Source organism: Entelurus aequoreus, linkage group LG03, assembly GCF_033978785.1.
Source record: "Entelurus aequoreus isolate RoL-2023_Sb linkage group LG03, RoL_Eaeq_v1.1, whole genome shotgun sequence".
Taxonomy (NCBI): Eukaryota; Metazoa; Chordata; class Actinopteri; order Syngnathiformes; family Syngnathidae; genus Entelurus; species Entelurus aequoreus.
In genome coordinates this window covers 90,845,551-90,862,247 of record NC_084733.1, presented here as the reverse complement: position 1 = coordinate 90,862,247, position 16,697 = coordinate 90,845,551, and the positions used below count along the sequence as shown (strand labels likewise).

The window sequence follows — 16,697 nt, the reverse complement described above, 5'->3', positions numbered from 1 at the left end:
TCAAAAGCAGACAATGATAATAATAATAATAATAATTATACTACTAATAACAAAGCTTTACTAATGTAATGCATAATAAAAACAATTATATAATAATTATTGGATTTTTCTAAGAATTATTTTATTATTAGCATTATTATCAATACCAATGAAAGCCATAAATAATGAAAACAGAATAAAAATAATGTACTATTTTTATTCATTATAATGATAGGGAAAAAAGATGATATTAATACAATAATAATACTGTTAATGTATTTGTATGATGACTGTGCTAAGGCCTGTATGCAAAAAAAGAAAGAAACTAAAACATTGAGGATCTGGTGTCAAGATTTGGGTCCAGTTAAAGAAATCCAGGTGCTTACTTCCATTATTATTATTATTATTGTGTATGTAAATATATTACTGACGTCGCCATATTGTACTGAGCAGCCTGGACAGAGATATACACATGCATAAAAGACCAGAACAAGCATGATAGGGTGTCATAGTCTGGTCATCTCAAAAGCAGACAATGATAATAATAATAATAATAAAGCGTTACTAATTAAATGAATTTAAAAAAACGATTATATTAATTGTTTTATTAATATTTATATAATTATTGGATTTTTTTAAATTATTTTATTATTAGCATTATTATCACCAAAAACAATGAAAGCCACAAAGAATGAAAACAGAATAAAAATACATGATAATTTCTTATTAATTATAATGATTAAATGTATAATTATTATATTAAAGGCCTACTGAAATGAATTTTTTTTATTTAAACGGGGATAGCAGATCTATTCTATGTGTCATACTTGATCATTTCGCGATATTGCCATATTTTTGCTGAAAGGATTTAGTATAGAACAACGACGATAAAGATTGCAACTTTTGGTATCTGATAAAAAAAAGGCTTGCACCTACCGGAAGTAGCGTGACGTAGTCAGTTGAACATATACGCAAAGTTCCCTATTGTTTACAATGATGGCCGCATGAAGTGAGAGAGATTCGGACCGAGAAAGCGACAATTTCCCCATTAATTTGAGCGAGGATGAAAGATTTGTGGATGAGTAAAGTGCAAGTGAAGGACTAGTGGGGAGTTGAAGCTATTCAGATAGGGAAGATGCTGTGAGAGGCGGGGGTGACCTGATATTCAGCTGGGAATGACTACAACAGTAAATAAACACAAGACATATATATACTCTATTAGCCACAACACAACCAGGCTTATATTTAACATGCCACAAATTAATCCTGCATAAAAACACCTGCGTGTTTGTTATGCTAGCTCCTAGCTACTCTGCTAGCTCCTAGCTCCATAGAACACGCCAATACAATTCAAACACCTGATCAACACACACAATCACTCAGCCCAAAAGACCGTTTACCTAACCCAAGGTTCATAAAGCTTATATATTTTTAAAAAGTTACGTACGTGACGCGCACATACGGTCAAGTTATCGAATGTTTAGCAGCCAAGGCTGCATACTCACGGTACCTGATATTCAGCTGGGAATGACTACAACAGTAAATAAACACAAGACATATATATACTCTATTAGCCACAACACAACCAGGCTTATATTTAATATGCCACAAATTAATCCTGCATAATAACACCTGCGTGTTTGTTATGCTAGCTCCTAGCTCCTCTGCTAGCTCCTAGCTCCATAGAACACGCCAATACAATCCAAACACCTGATCAACACACACAATCACTCAGCCCAAAAGACCGTTCACCTAACCCAAGGTTCATAAAGCTTATATATTTTTAAAAAGTTACGTACGTGACGCGCACGTACGGTACGGTACGTGTTATGCTAGCTCCTAGCTCCTCTGCTAGCTCCTAGCTCCATAGAACACGCCAATACAATTCAAACACATGATCAACACACACAATCACTCAGCCCAAAAGACCGTTCACCTAACCCAAGGTTCATAAAGCTTATATATTTTAAAAAAGTTACGTACATACGCAAAAAAAAGCCAAAGCTGCATACTCACAGTAGCACGTCTGCGTCTTTGTCATCCAAATCAAAGTAATCCTGGTAAGAGTCTGTGTTGTCCCAGTTCTCTACAGGCGTCTGTGTATCCAAATCAAAAGTCCTCCTGGTTAGAGTCTCTGTTATCCGAGTTCTTCCATCTTGACTGCATCTTTCGGGAATGTAAACAAAGAAGCGCCGGCTGTGTACTGTTGTGGCTGACTACGTTCGAAAAATACGTCCATTTCGCACCGACAACTTTCTTCTTTGCTTGCTCGGCTTCCTTCTCCATAATGCAATGAACATGTTTGAAACAGATTCACGAACACAGATGTCCAGAATACTGTGGAATTATGAAATGAAAACAGAGCTTTTTCGTATCGGCTTCAATGTAGAAGGCATACCCGTGTTCGCCGGGCTACGTCACACGCATACGTCATCCTCAGAGGCGTTTCGAACCGGAAGTTTAGCGGCAAATTTAAAATGTCACTTTATAAGTTAACCCGGCCGTATTGGCATGTGTTATAATGTTAAGATTTCATCATTGATATATAAACTATCAGACTGCGTGGTCGGTAGTAGTGGGTTTCAGTAGGCCTTTAATATTATCTTTTTTTCCTCATTTTAATGTACTTGTATGATAACTGTGCAGCCTGAGCTAAGGCCTGTATGCAAAAAAAGAAAAGAAACTAAAACATTGAGGATCTGGTGTCAAGATTTGGGTCCAGTTAAAGAAATCCAGGTGCTTACTTCATTATTATTATTATATTATTGTGTATGTAAATGTATTACTGACGTCGCCATATTGTACTGAGCAGCCTGGACAGAGATATACACATGCATAAAAGACCAGAAGAAGCATGATAGGGTGTCATAGTCTGGTCATCTCGAAAGCAGACAATGATAATAATAATAATAATAATAACAATAATAATAATAATGATAATAAAGCTTTACTAATTAAATGAATTAAAAAAAACGATTATATTAATTGTTTTATTAATATTTATATAATTATTGGATTTTTTTAAATTATTTTATAACTAGCATTATTATCACCAAAAACAATGAAAGCCACAAAGAATGAAAACAGAATAAAAATACATGATAGTTTCTTATTAATTATAATGATTAAATGTATAATTATTATATTAATATTATCTTTTTTTCCTCATTTTAATGTACTTGTATGATAACTGTGCAGCCTGAGCTAAGGCCTGTATGCAAAAAAAGAAAGAAACTAAAACATTGAGGTTCTGGTGTCAAGATTTGGGTCCAGTTAAAGAAATCCAGGTGCTTACTTCATTATTATTATTATTATTATTATTGTGTATGTAAATGTATTACTGACGTCGCCATATTGTACTGAGCAGCCTGGACAGAGATATACACATGCATAAAAGACCAGAACAAGCATGATAGGGTGTCATAGTCTGGTCATCTCGAAAGCAGACAATGATAATAATAATAATAATAATGATAATAATAAAGCTTTACTAATTAAATAAAAAATAAAAAAAAACATTATATCTATTTTTTTATTAATATTATATAATAATTATTGGATTTTTTTAAATTATTTTATTACCACCATTATTATCACCAACAGCAATGAAAGCCACAAAGAATGAAAACAGAATAAAAATACATGATTATTTCTTATTAATTATAATGATTGAAATGAGGAAAAAAAGATAATAATATAATAATTATACATTTAATGTATTTGTATGATGACTGTGCAGCCTGAGCTAAGGCCTGCATGCAAAAAAAACTAACTGGTCGGAGATGCATGTATCACTTTTGCCGCCACGTTATTATCCATCCGTCCAATTTATACCGCTTGTCCCTGTCAGGGGGTGCCATGTTATTATCATGTCCGTCTTATTTTCCTACGCGTGGCGGCCACTTTTCCGACTGTACCACTATTTTAAAGGTTCCGCTGCACTCGGATGGTGGACTTGCACTGGTTTGTTGTCCAAACCCTTCAGAGTCCATCACCAGCCTTTCACAAACACTGTGGACTAAGCCCCGCCCACTTCCAACACAGCAAAAAGCAGTCAGAGAGTACGAGGAGCACGTTTGCGTCAACAGATGCAAGAAGACGAAGAGGAAAACACAGATCAGGAGGCAGCCAAACAGTTAACGCGGCACTACAGCCCTGGAATCAAACACAAACACATACACACACACACACACTAGGGCTGAGCGATACGGCTGAAAACTGTATCACGATATAAGTGTTTTATATCTTTGTTCCGGGGGACACGACATCCGCAGTTTCCAAAAACAATTTGGAAATGTGGACTCACCGGAACACTTTTCCACTTTTCGGCGGCGTTTCTGGGTGTTGTTGATAAATGGCTTTGGCTTTGCATGGTACAGTTTCAACTTGCACTTATATGTAAGAAATGCTTCATAAAGTTTAAAATGTGTTTAAGTTTAAAATGTGGACTCATCAGAACACTTTTCCACTTTGCATCAGTCCATCTTAGATGAGCTCGGGCCCAGCGAAGCCGGCGGCGTTTCTGGGTGTTGTTGATAAATGGCTTTGGCTTTGCATGGTACAGTTTCAACTTGCACTTATATGTAAGAAATGCTTAATAAAGTGTGAAAAATGTAAACAGAGAGAAACCTGAGAAGAACAATGTGCCGCAGGTTTAGTGTTAGGAAGTTACAGCTGTGCTCTAAAGGGTGAGCACGGCTAAGGCGGCGTTTACAGACCATATTAGTCTCATTCTGACTTTCTCTTCTCACACGGAAAATTATTTGCCACTTGCCAAGATTTTAAATTGTATTTCTAGAAATGTAGTTTTCGTTTAGTCATTGACTTTACATCATAATTAGGATGAATAATTATATTTGGTCTATTCTAGTTTAAAAATTGAGAAAATAACTATTTAAATAACATTTTGGTTTTGCCCACATAGACAATCTTCTTTAAAGACTCTGCAACATGCTGAGGATGCTTCATTTAAGAATTGCTAGTTCAATAATTTCATTTCATTTTCATGTTTATTTCGAATATGTAGACAAAACAAAAACAACAAATTTTGAAAAAAACAAAAAACAAAAAAGCCATTCAAGAATGAATAACAAAAACAACAATAATAATAATAATAATAATAATAATAGTAATAATAAAAAGCAAAAGAAACTAATAAATAATGCTTGTTTTCAAAATAAAATACTTATTTCTGGCTTAAATGTCCTGCTCATTTCTAGATGTACAAATCTTAATTTAGGACATCTAATCAAGTCAAATTAACTAGCAACATAGATGGATCATTTCACTATTTTTTTGGTAGTTTTTTCTTAAAAAGAGTGAGGGTCTTTGCTTTGCCACTTCGGCTTTTTTTCCCAAGAAGAAGAATAAATTGTCGAACTGTTTATCGAACACATTTTTTATTAATATCGATTACGTGTCTATCGCGATATACAAAAGCCGTGAAGTTGTCACGTTGTGTAAAAATGGTAAATAAAAAGAGAATACAACAAATCCTTTTCAACTTATATTCAATTGAATAGACTGCAAAGACAAGATATTTAACGTTCGAAATGGTTATTTTTTGCAAATATTAGCTCATTTGGAATTTGATGCCTGCAACATGTTGCAAAAAAGCTGGCACAAGTGGCAAAAAAGACTGAGAAAGTTGAGGAATGTTTATCAAAGACTTATTTGGAACATCCCACAGGTGAACGGGCTAATTGGGAACAGGTGGGCGCCATGATTGGGTATAAAAGCAGCTTCCATGAAATGCTCAGTCGTTCACAAACAAGGACGGGGGCAAGGGGTCACCACTTTGTCAACAAATGCCCGAGCAAATTGTTTAAGAACAACATTTCTCAACCAGCTGTTGCAAGGAATTTAGGGATTTCACCATCTATGCTCCGTAATATCATCAAAAGGTTCAGAGAATCTGGAGAAATCCCTGCACGTAAGCCATGATATTACGCACCTTCGATCCCTCAGAAAGTGACATTAGTGTGTAAAGGATATCACCACACGGGCTCAGGAACACTTCAGAAAACCCACTGTCAGTAACTACAGTCGGTCGCTACATCTGTGAGTGCAAGTTAAAACTCTACTATGCAAAGCCAACGCCATTTTATCAACAACACCCAGAAACGCAGACGGCTTCGCTGGGCCCGAGCTCATCAAAGACGGACTGATGCAAAGTGGAAAAGTGTTCGGTGGTCGGACGAGTCCACATTTCAAATTGTTTTTTGGAAACTGTTGGACGTCGTGTCCTCCGGACCAAAGAGGTAAAGAACCATATGGACTGTTCTCGGCGCAAAGTGTAAAAGGCAGCATGTGTGATGGTATGGGGGTGTATTAGTGGCCAAGACATGGGTAACTTACACATCTGTGAAGGCACCATTAATGCTGAAAGGTACATTACAGCTTTTGGAGCAACATATGTTGTTATCATGGACGCCCCTGTTTATTTCAGCAAGACAATGCCAAGCCGGGTGTTACAACAGCGTGGCTTCGTGGTAAAAGAGTGAAAATGTGTGAAGGCTAAAATATGAGAAGGGAGACGGTTGAACAACTTAAGCTGTACATCAAGCAAGAATGGGAAAGAATTCCACTTCAAAAATGTGTCTCCTCAGTTCCCAAACCTTTACTGAGTGTTGTTAAAAGGAAAGGCCATGTAACACACTGGTAAAAATGCCTTTTTTGCAATGTGTTGCTGCCATTAAATTCAAAGTTTCTCAGTGTGAACATGAAATATCTTGTCTTTGCAGTCTATTCAATTGAATATAAGTTGAAAAGGATGCTGCTTTTGGGTTTTGTATAGGGATGTCCGATAATGGCTTTTTGCCGATATCCGATATTGTCCAACTCTTTAATTACCGATACCGATATCAACCGATACCGATATATACAGTCGTGGAATTAACACATTACTATGCCTAATTTGGACAACCAGGTATGGTGAAGATAAGGTCCTTTTAAAAAAAAAAAAAAAAAGGATAAATAAATTAAAAACATTTTCTTGAATACAAAAGAAAGTACAACAATATAAAAACAGTTACATAGAAACTAGTAATTAATGAAAATGAGTAAAATTAAGTGTTAAAGGTTAGTACTATTAGTGGAGCAGCAGCACGCACAATCATGTGTGCTTACGGACTGTATCCCTTGCAGACTGTATTGATATATATTGATATATAATGTAGAAACCAGAAAGAAATTGGGGGAGGGAGGTTTTTTGGGTTGGTGCACTAATTGTAAGTGTATCTTGTGTTTTTTATGTTGATTTAATTAAAAAAAACAACAAAAAACCGATACAGATAATTAAAAAACCGATACCGATAATTTCAGATATTACATTTTAACGCATTTATCGGCCGATAATATCGGCAGGCCGATATTATCGGCAGGCCGATATTATCGGCAGGCCGATATTATCGGACATCCCTAATTAAAAAACATTTTCTTGAATAAAAAAGAAAGTAAAACAATATAAAAACAGTTACATAGAAACTAGTAATGAATGAAAATGAGTAAAATTAACTGTCAAAGGTTAGTACTATTAGTGGAGCAGCAGCACGCACAATCATGTGTGCTTACGGACTGTATCCCTTGCAGACTGTATTGATATATATTGATATATAATGTAGGAAGCAGAATATTAATAACAGAAAGAAATGGGGGGAGGGAGGTTTTTTGGGTTGGTGCACTAATTGTAAGTGTATCTTGTGTTTTTTATGTGGATTTAATTAAAAAAAACAAAAAAAAAACGATACAGATAATAAAAAAAACGATACCGATAATTTCAGATATTACATTTTAACGCATTTATCGGCCGATAATATCGGCAGGCCGATATTATCGGACATCCCTAATTAAAAAACATTTTTGTGAATAAAAAAGAAAGTAAAACAATATAAAAACAGTTACATAGAAACTATTAATGAATGAAAATGAGTAAAATTAAGTGTTAAAGGTTAGTACTATTAGTGGAGCAGCAGCACGCACAATCATGTGTGCTTACGGACTGTATCCCTTGCAGACTGTATTGATATATATTGATATATAATGTAGGAAGCAGAATATTGATAACAGAAAGAAATGGGGGGAGGGAGGTTTTTTGGGTTGGTGCACTAATTGTAAGTGTATCTTGTGTTTTTTTATGTTGATTTAATAAAAAAAAACAAAAAAAAAAAACAACAACAACGATACAGATAATAAAAAAACCGATACCGATAATTTCAGATATTACATTTTAACGCATTTATCGGCAGGCCGATATTATCGGCAGGCCGATATTATCCGACATCCCTAATTAAAAAACATTTTTGTGAATTAAAAAGAAAGTAAAACAATATAAAAACAGTTACGGTACATAGAAACTAGTAATTAATGAAAATGAGTAAAATTAACTGTTAAAGGTTAGTACTATTAGTGGAGCAGCAGCACGCACAATCATGTGTGCTTACGGACTGTATCCCTTGCAGACTGTATTGATATATATTGATATATAATGTAGGAAGCAGAATATTAATAACAGAAAGAAACAACCCTTTTGTGTGAATGAGTGTAAATGGGGGAGGGAGGTTTTTTGGGTTGGTGCACTAATTGTAAGTGTATCTTGTGTTTTTTATGTGGACTTAATTAAAAAAAACACAAAAACACAAAAAAAACGATACCGATAATAAAAAACCGATAATTTCCAATATTACATTTTAAAGCATTTATCGGCATCTCTAGTTTTGTATATTACTATTGTTTTCTTGCCTCGCCCAAACACGCACGCGCGCGCGCACACACACACACACACACACACACACACACACACACACACACACACACACACACACACACACACTTGTGTCTACAGCTGAAGAGAAACCCATGTATTGAAGTCACACACACACACACACACACACACACACACACACACACACACACACACACACACACACACACACACACACACACACACACACACACACACACACACACACACACACTCGTGTCTACAGCTGAAGAGAAACCCATGTATTGAAGTCACACACACACACACACACACACACACACACACACACACACACACACACACACACACACACACACACACACACACACACACTCGTGTCTACAGCTGAAGAGAAACCCATGTATTGAAGTCACAATCCACACATCAGAATTGTGAGGCTTTAAGCAGATTTTCTATGCTTGTTAGTACAAAAAAAAAAAGCACAATTTTGCCCATTTGTTGGTTTCACAAACTCCAATTGGTTTTGTGCACAGAAAATCTGAGGCCTTCCCACGAGAAGACGTATCGGACATGCGTTCATTCCAAGAAGTCTGTGGTTAATTTGACAAAATCAGTTGCACCAAGAAGCACATGATTAGTGAGTCTGATTGCACTCCTTCTGCGTGACGGCCGCAGGATGCAAAGAGGAAGGTGTTAGATGGAAACGCGAGTACGCGGCTGATACAGTACCAAAGTCATTGGCAACCGTCTTGGAAAAGCGCCTGCTTTTGTACTTGACTGCAAACAGGGCGCAGAGAGGCAGGGTCACATGACTGCGGCCGTGCACACGGCCCCCGCAAACTCATACGCTACCCTTTTCTAGGAACTTGGGCTTGTGCTCGTCCTCCGAATTGCAGGGCGAGGGCGATCCTGCAGTGCGGGAGGCGTTCAAAAAGGAGACGTGGGCTAGTGAGGAGGGGGAGGCTCACCTGAGGTCGGCGACTTGCAGCGCTCCTCGGGTGCGTTGGGCCCGTCGGCGGGGGTCGCACAGCGCTGAGGACACAAGCCACAAAAATACGATTATAATCAAGCAGGGTGAGGTTGTTTTTTTTGTCTAGTTTATCTACACCAGGGGTCACCAACGCGGTGCCCGCGGGCACCAGGTAGCCCGTAAGGACCAGATGAGTAGCCCGCTGGCCTGTTCTGAAATAGCTCAAATAGCAGCACTTACCAGTGAGCTGCCTCTATTTTTTAAATTGTATTTATTTACTAGCAAGCTGGTCTCGCTTTGCCTGACATTTTTCATTCTAAGAGAGACAAAACTCAAATAGAATTTGAAAATCCAAGAAAATATTTGAAAGACTTGGTCTTCACTTGTTTAAATAAATTAATTCATTTTTTTTTATTTTGATTCTTATAACTTTCAGAAAGACAATTTTAGAGAAAAAATACAACCTTAAAAATGATTTTAGGATTTTTAAACACATATACCTTTTTACCTTTTAAATTCCTTCCTCTTCTTTCTTGACAATTTAAATCAATGTTCAAGTAATTTTTTTTTTTTTTATTGTAAAGAATAATAAATACATTTTAATTTAATTCTTCATTTTAGCTTCTGTTTTTTCGACAAAGAATATTTGTGAAATATTTCTTCAAACTTATTATGATTAAAATTCAAAACAAATATTCTGGCAAATCTAGAAAATCTGTAGAATCAAATTTAAATCTTATTTCAAAGTCTTTGGAATTTCTTTAAAAAATGTTGTTCTGGAAAATCTAGAAGAAATAATGATTTGTCTTTGTTAGAAATATAGCTTGGTCCAATTTGTTATATATTCTAACAAAGTGTAGATTGGATTTTAACCTATTTAAAACATGTCATCAAAATTCTAAAATGAATCTTAATCAGGAAAAATTACTAATGATGTTCCATAAATTATTTTTTAAATTTTTTCAAAAAGATCCGAATTAGCTAGTTTTTGTCTTCTTTTTTTCGGTTGAATTTTGAATTTTAAAGAGTCGAAATTGAAGATAAACTATGTTTCAAAATGTAATTGTCATTTTTTTTTCGTGTTTTCTCCTCTTTTAAACCGTCCAATTAAGTGTAAACATCATTAACTATTAATAATAACATAGAGTTAAAGGTAAATTGAGCAAATTGGCTATTTCTGGCCATTTATTGAAGTGTGTATCAAACTGGTAGCCCTTCGCATTAATCACTACCCAAGAAGTAGCTCTTGCTTTCAAAAAGGTTGGTGACCCCTGGTCTACACCATTAGCACATGGAGTTTGGGCTTTACAAGTAAATGCTGTCCAAAAAATGCATTTAGACAAAACAAAACAATCATTAATTTGTTTATAACTTTTATTATTATGACAGTTTTTAATGTCAACCGACAGAAATTAAATAAAATGCTAACAAAAAAATGTTAACATATTTTAAGGACCTATTGCAAAAAAACGTAGGGCGCTCCTGTCATACAGAGGATATGTGACTGTTTTTGCATTAGATCCTTGAAAACAGTAGAACACTCTCGGTTATATAAATGATCTTTGACTGTTGTTTTTAAGGACCTACTGTAAACAAAAAAAAACGTAAGGCGCTCCTGTTGTATAGATGATCTTTGACTGTTTTTAAGGACCGATTGCAACAAAAAAAACGAGTGCTCCTGTCATACAGAGGATATGTGACTGTTTTTGCATTAGATCCTTAAATACAGCAGAACACTTCTGTTATATGAATGATCTTTGACTGTTGTTTTTTTAGGACCTACTGTAAACAAAAAAAAAACGTAAGGCGCTCCTGTTGTATAGATGATCTTTGACTGTTTTTAAGGACCGATGGCAAAAAAAAACACGAGTGCTCCTGTCATACAGAGGATATGTGACTGTTTTTTGCATTAGATCCTTAAAAACAGCAGAACACCATCTGTTGTATAAATGATCTTTGACTGTTGTTTTTTTAGGACTTCTCTTAAAAAAACCAAAAAACCAAAGGCGCTCCTGTTGTATGGATGATCTTTGACTGTTTTTAAGGACAAACTGCAAAAAAAACACGAGTGCTCTATCATACAGAGGATATGTGACTGTTTTTGCATTAGATCCTTAAAAACAACAGAACACCCTTTGTTGTATAAATGATCTTTGACTGTTTATTTTTAAGGACCTACTGTAAACAAAAAAAAAACGTAGGGCGCTCTCGTTGTATAGATGATCTTTGACTGTTGTTAAAAACCTACTGTAAAAAAAAAAAAAACACAAGAGCGCTCCTGTCATATAGACGATCTTGGACTACAAAGATACACTCGATCCTTAACAACAGAGCACTCCTGTAGTATAAACAATCTTTGACTGTTATTTTCAAGGACCTGGTTTGCTAGCATCCTTGACAGATGTGCTAATTCAAGCTATGCTATTTGCTACAAGCTAACCGCTAAAGGAGGGTTCGCCTTACCTTCTTTTCCACACAAAGTAAAAAGGGTTCTACTGTACGTCTACTGTACGTCTGCAAAGACAGCCACTTACTGAGGCGTGAAGAGCGCAGCTTTTTCACGGACTCGGAACACAAGACCGAAACTCTGGACACCAGAGACGTCCCGCTGGGAACGTCTTTAGCCAAGCATGAAGAGACAAGAGGCGGGTGAGGACAGGCGTGTGCTCCAAATGTAGCATTCTTTCACCGCAGAGATAATACACAGCGAGGCGATGACCACTACGTACGCGCCAAGTGATGTGCCCCTACTGGGGAGGAGGAGCTACTGCAGGAGGAAGTGATCAGGGTGCAGATAAATGCTACTTCACACATTACACACCCAGATCCTTCACAACAGCAGAGTGCTCCTGTCAAATATATGATCTTTGACGTTTTTTTTAAGGACCAACTGCAAAAAAAGAGACAAGGCTACTCCCGTCAAATAGATGATCTTTTACTTTTTTTAAGGACCTACTGCAAAAAAAGAGACTAGGCCGCTCCCGTCAAATAGATGATCTTTGACTGTTTTGTTTTTTTAAAGGACCAACTGCAAAAAAAAGAGACTAGACCGCTCCTGTCAAATAGATGATCTTTGACTGTTTTTTTTTTAACGACCAACTGCAGAAAAAAAAAGAGTCTAGGTTGCTCCTTTCAAATAAATGATCTTTGACTGTTTTTAATGATCAATTACAAAAAATAGAGTTTAGGCTGCTCCTGTAAAATATATGATCTTTGACTGTTTTTTTTAAGGACCAACTTAAAAAAAAAAAAAAAAAAAAAAAAAAGAGACGACGCCGTTCCTGTCAAATATATGATCTTTGACGTTTTTTTTAAGGACCAACTGCAAAAAAAGAGAGACTAGGCCGCTCCTGTCAAATAGATGACCTTTGACTGTTTTTTTAAGGACCAACTGCAAAAAAAAAACTAGACTCGGCCGTTTCTGTCAAATAGATGATCTTTGACTGTTTTTAATAATCAACTACAAAAAATAGAGTTTAGGCTGCTCCTGTAAAATATATGATCTTTGACTGTTTTTTTTAAGGCAGAACTTTAAAAAAAAAAAAAAAAAAGACACGACGCCGTTCCTGTCAAATATATGATCTTTGACGTTTTTTTTAAGGACCAACTGCAAAAAAAAAAAGAGACTAGGCCGCTCCTGTCAAATAGATGACCTTTGACTGTTTTTTTAAGGACCAACTGCAAAAATAAACTAGACTCGGCTGTTTCTGTCACATAGATGATCTTTGACTGTTTTTAAGGATCAACTACAAAAAAAGACTACGCCGTTCCTGTCAAATAGATGATCTTTGACTGTTTTTTTAAGGACCAACTGCAAAAAAAAAGAGACTAGGCCGCTCCTGTCAAATAGATTACCTTTGGCTGTTTTTTTAAGGACCAACTGCAAAAATAAACTAGACTCGGCTGTTTCTGTCACATAGATGATCTTTGACTGTTTTTAAGGATCAACTACAAAAAAAGACACTACGCCGTTCCTGTCAAATAGATGATCTTTGACTGTTTTTTTAAGGACCTACTGCAAAAAAAAAAAAAGAGACTAGGCCGCTCCCGTCAAATAGATGATCTTTGACAGTATTTTTAAGGACCAACTGCAAAACAAAACGAGACCCGGCCGTTTCTGTCAAATAGATGATCTTTGACTGTTTTTAAGGACCAACTACAAAAAATTGAGATTAGGCTGCTCCTGTCAAATAGATGAGCTTTGACTGTTTTTTAAGGACCAACTGCAAAAAAAGAAACAATGCCGTTTCTGTCAAATAGATGATCTTTGACTGTTTTTTTAAGGACCTACTGCAAAAAAAAGAGACTATGCCGCTCCCATCAAATAGATGATCTTTGACTGTTTTTTTAAGGACCAACTGCAAAAAAAAAAACGAGACGAGGCCGCTCCTGTCAAATAGATGATCTTTGACTGTTTTCTAAGGACCTACTGCAAAAAATTTAGATTAGGCTGCTCCTGTCAAATAGATGAGCTTTGACTGTTTTTTAAGGACCAACTGCAAAAAAAGAAACAATGCCGTTTCTGTCAAATAGATGATCTTTGACTGTTTTTTTAAGGACCTACTGCAAAAAAAAGAGACTAGGCCGCTCCCATCAAATAGATGATCTTTGACTGTTTTTTTAAGGACCAACTGCAAAAAAAAAAACGAGACGAGGCCGCGCCTGTCAAATAGATGATCTTTGACTGTTGTTTTTAAGTACCTACTACAAAAAGAAAAAAACCCTACAGCACTCCGTCGTATAGACAATCTTTGACTGTTGTTGTTTTTTTAGCAGTAGGTTCTTAAAGACACTACTAGGGCACTCCTGTTGCATAGATGATCTTTGACTGCGGTTTTTAAGGATCTACTGAAAAAAAAAACAGTAGCGTGCTCTTGTTTAATAGAAGATCTTTGACTAGCGTTTTTGCACAATATCCTTAAAAAAGTGGAGCACTCCTGTTGTATAGACAATCTTTGACTGTTGTATTTAAGTACCTACTGCACTAAAAAAAACACTACGGCACTCCAGTCATATAGACAATCTTTGACTATTGTTTTTAAGTACCTACTGCAAAAAAACCTCACTACGGCACTCTAGTCGTATGGACAATCTTTGGCTGTTGTTTTTAAGTACCTACTGCAAAAAAAAACCCACTATGGCACACCAGTCGTATAGACGATCTTTGACTGTTGTTTTTAAGAACCTACTGCAAAAAACCCACTAGCGTGCTCCTGCCGTATAGATGATCTTTGACTACATCTTTGCAGCGGCTCCTTTAATCTTTGACTGGAGCTTTTGCAGCAGAACTCCTGTCATGCAGAGAATCTCCCCACGGTCTTTAGCTTGACGAAAATGTGTCACCCAGAACAAGTTTGGCTGTGTTGCCTAGGCAACATGCACGGTGTAGCACCATGTTACAAGTTGTTACCCAGGCAACAGGCACGGTGTAGCGACACGTTACAAGTTGTTACCCAGGCAACAGGCACGGTGTAGCGACACGTTACAAGTTGTTACCCAGGCAACAGGCACGGTGTAGCGACACGTTACAAGTTGTTACCCAGGCAACAGGCACGGTGTAGCGACACGTTACAAGTTGTTACCCAGGCAACAGGCACGGTGTAGCGACACGTTACAAGTTGTTACCCAGGCAACAGGCACGGTGTAGCGACACGTTACAAGTTGTTACCCAGGCAACAGGCACGGTGTAGCGACACGTTACAAGTTGTTACCCAGGCAACAGGCACGGTGTAGCGACACGTTACAAGTTGTTACCCAGGCAACAGGCACGGTGTAGCGACACGTTACAAGTTGTTACCCAGGCAACAGGCACGGTGTAGCGACACGTTACAAGTTGTTACCCAGGCAACAGGCACGGTGTAGCGACACGTTACAAGTTGTTACCCAGGCAACAGGCACGGTGTAGCGACACGTTACAAGTTGTTACCCAGGCAACAGGCACGGTGTAGCGACACGTTACAAGTTGTTACCCAGGCAACAGGCACGGTGTAGTGACACGTTACAAGTTGTTACCCAGGCAACAGGCACGGTGTAGCAACACGTTACAAGTTGTTACCCAGGCAACAGGCACGGTGTAGCAACACATTACAAGCGTGACGGAGTGTAACGAGAGCTGACCTCCAGAGGGCTGCCGGGTTTTACGTGGGGAGTGAGGCTGCCTCTGGTAGGGTTCAGAGGGGCTGTAGAGCTCCGACGTGCCCATGTTGAGGAGCAAGGTTTTCTGGAGGTAGTCCACCACAGCCAGACCGCTACTGTTCCCGAACACCACCCTGAAAGACACCAACACACACTAAAGAGGAACATTGGGATGTCTTGCCGCAGGAAGCAAGGAGTGGATGCTCGCAGACGACTTACAGTCCGTACGAGGAGTTCATGGCCAAGCTGGTGATTTGCTGAGGAGGCTCCCCGCTCACCCACAGCAGCTGGATGACCAGCTCCACCTGGTACCCGGGAGACTGCTTCAGGGCGGAGCTACGCACCCTGCACGGAGGTTCCATCGTTACTGCAACGGCTCATTCGACAGCAAAAGAAGTGCTCTCCCTACTGCAGGCACGGCATGTTGTCCCGCGCTCCCTCCGAGGAGTTGCTGCCGGTGGAGGGCTGAGTGGTGGGCTCCGTCTCCTGGGGGCTGGGGGGGGACGCCGCGGGGGTGTGCTCTCCTGCGGGGTCGGGCGAGTCCACGTCGTTCAGCTCGCACTGCAGACGCACCTCCAGGAGCTGCATGGCGGCAAGGCAGTGCGTCAACATGACATTATGTTGGTTCTAAATTCCTCTAGCGGGCCATAAAAGGGTGACAACTCCACTCACCTGCACCTCAGCGGTGGTGACCTCTTGTTTGCTGAATCTGTAGACGATGACGTGGGCGGACACGCCGGCCACGCACAGCATCCTGCTCTCGGGGCACCAGCACAGGGTCTGGATGGCAAAGGGGTCCTCCTCCACGATCTCCGTGTTGGCCTTCTCCTCCTTGCCGCGTGCCCGCTCAAAAACCTTGGCCGTCTTCAGCTTGTACAGCACTTGCAGCAT

The 16,697-nt window shown here is 38.3% G+C and overlaps 1 pseudogene; it reads right to left on the bottom strand.

Annotated features, from left to right (window-relative positions):
• LOC133647088 (syntaxin-binding protein 5-like) overlaps positions 1-16,697 on the bottom strand; it is a 36,169-nt pseudogene extending 19,472 nt beyond the window's left edge.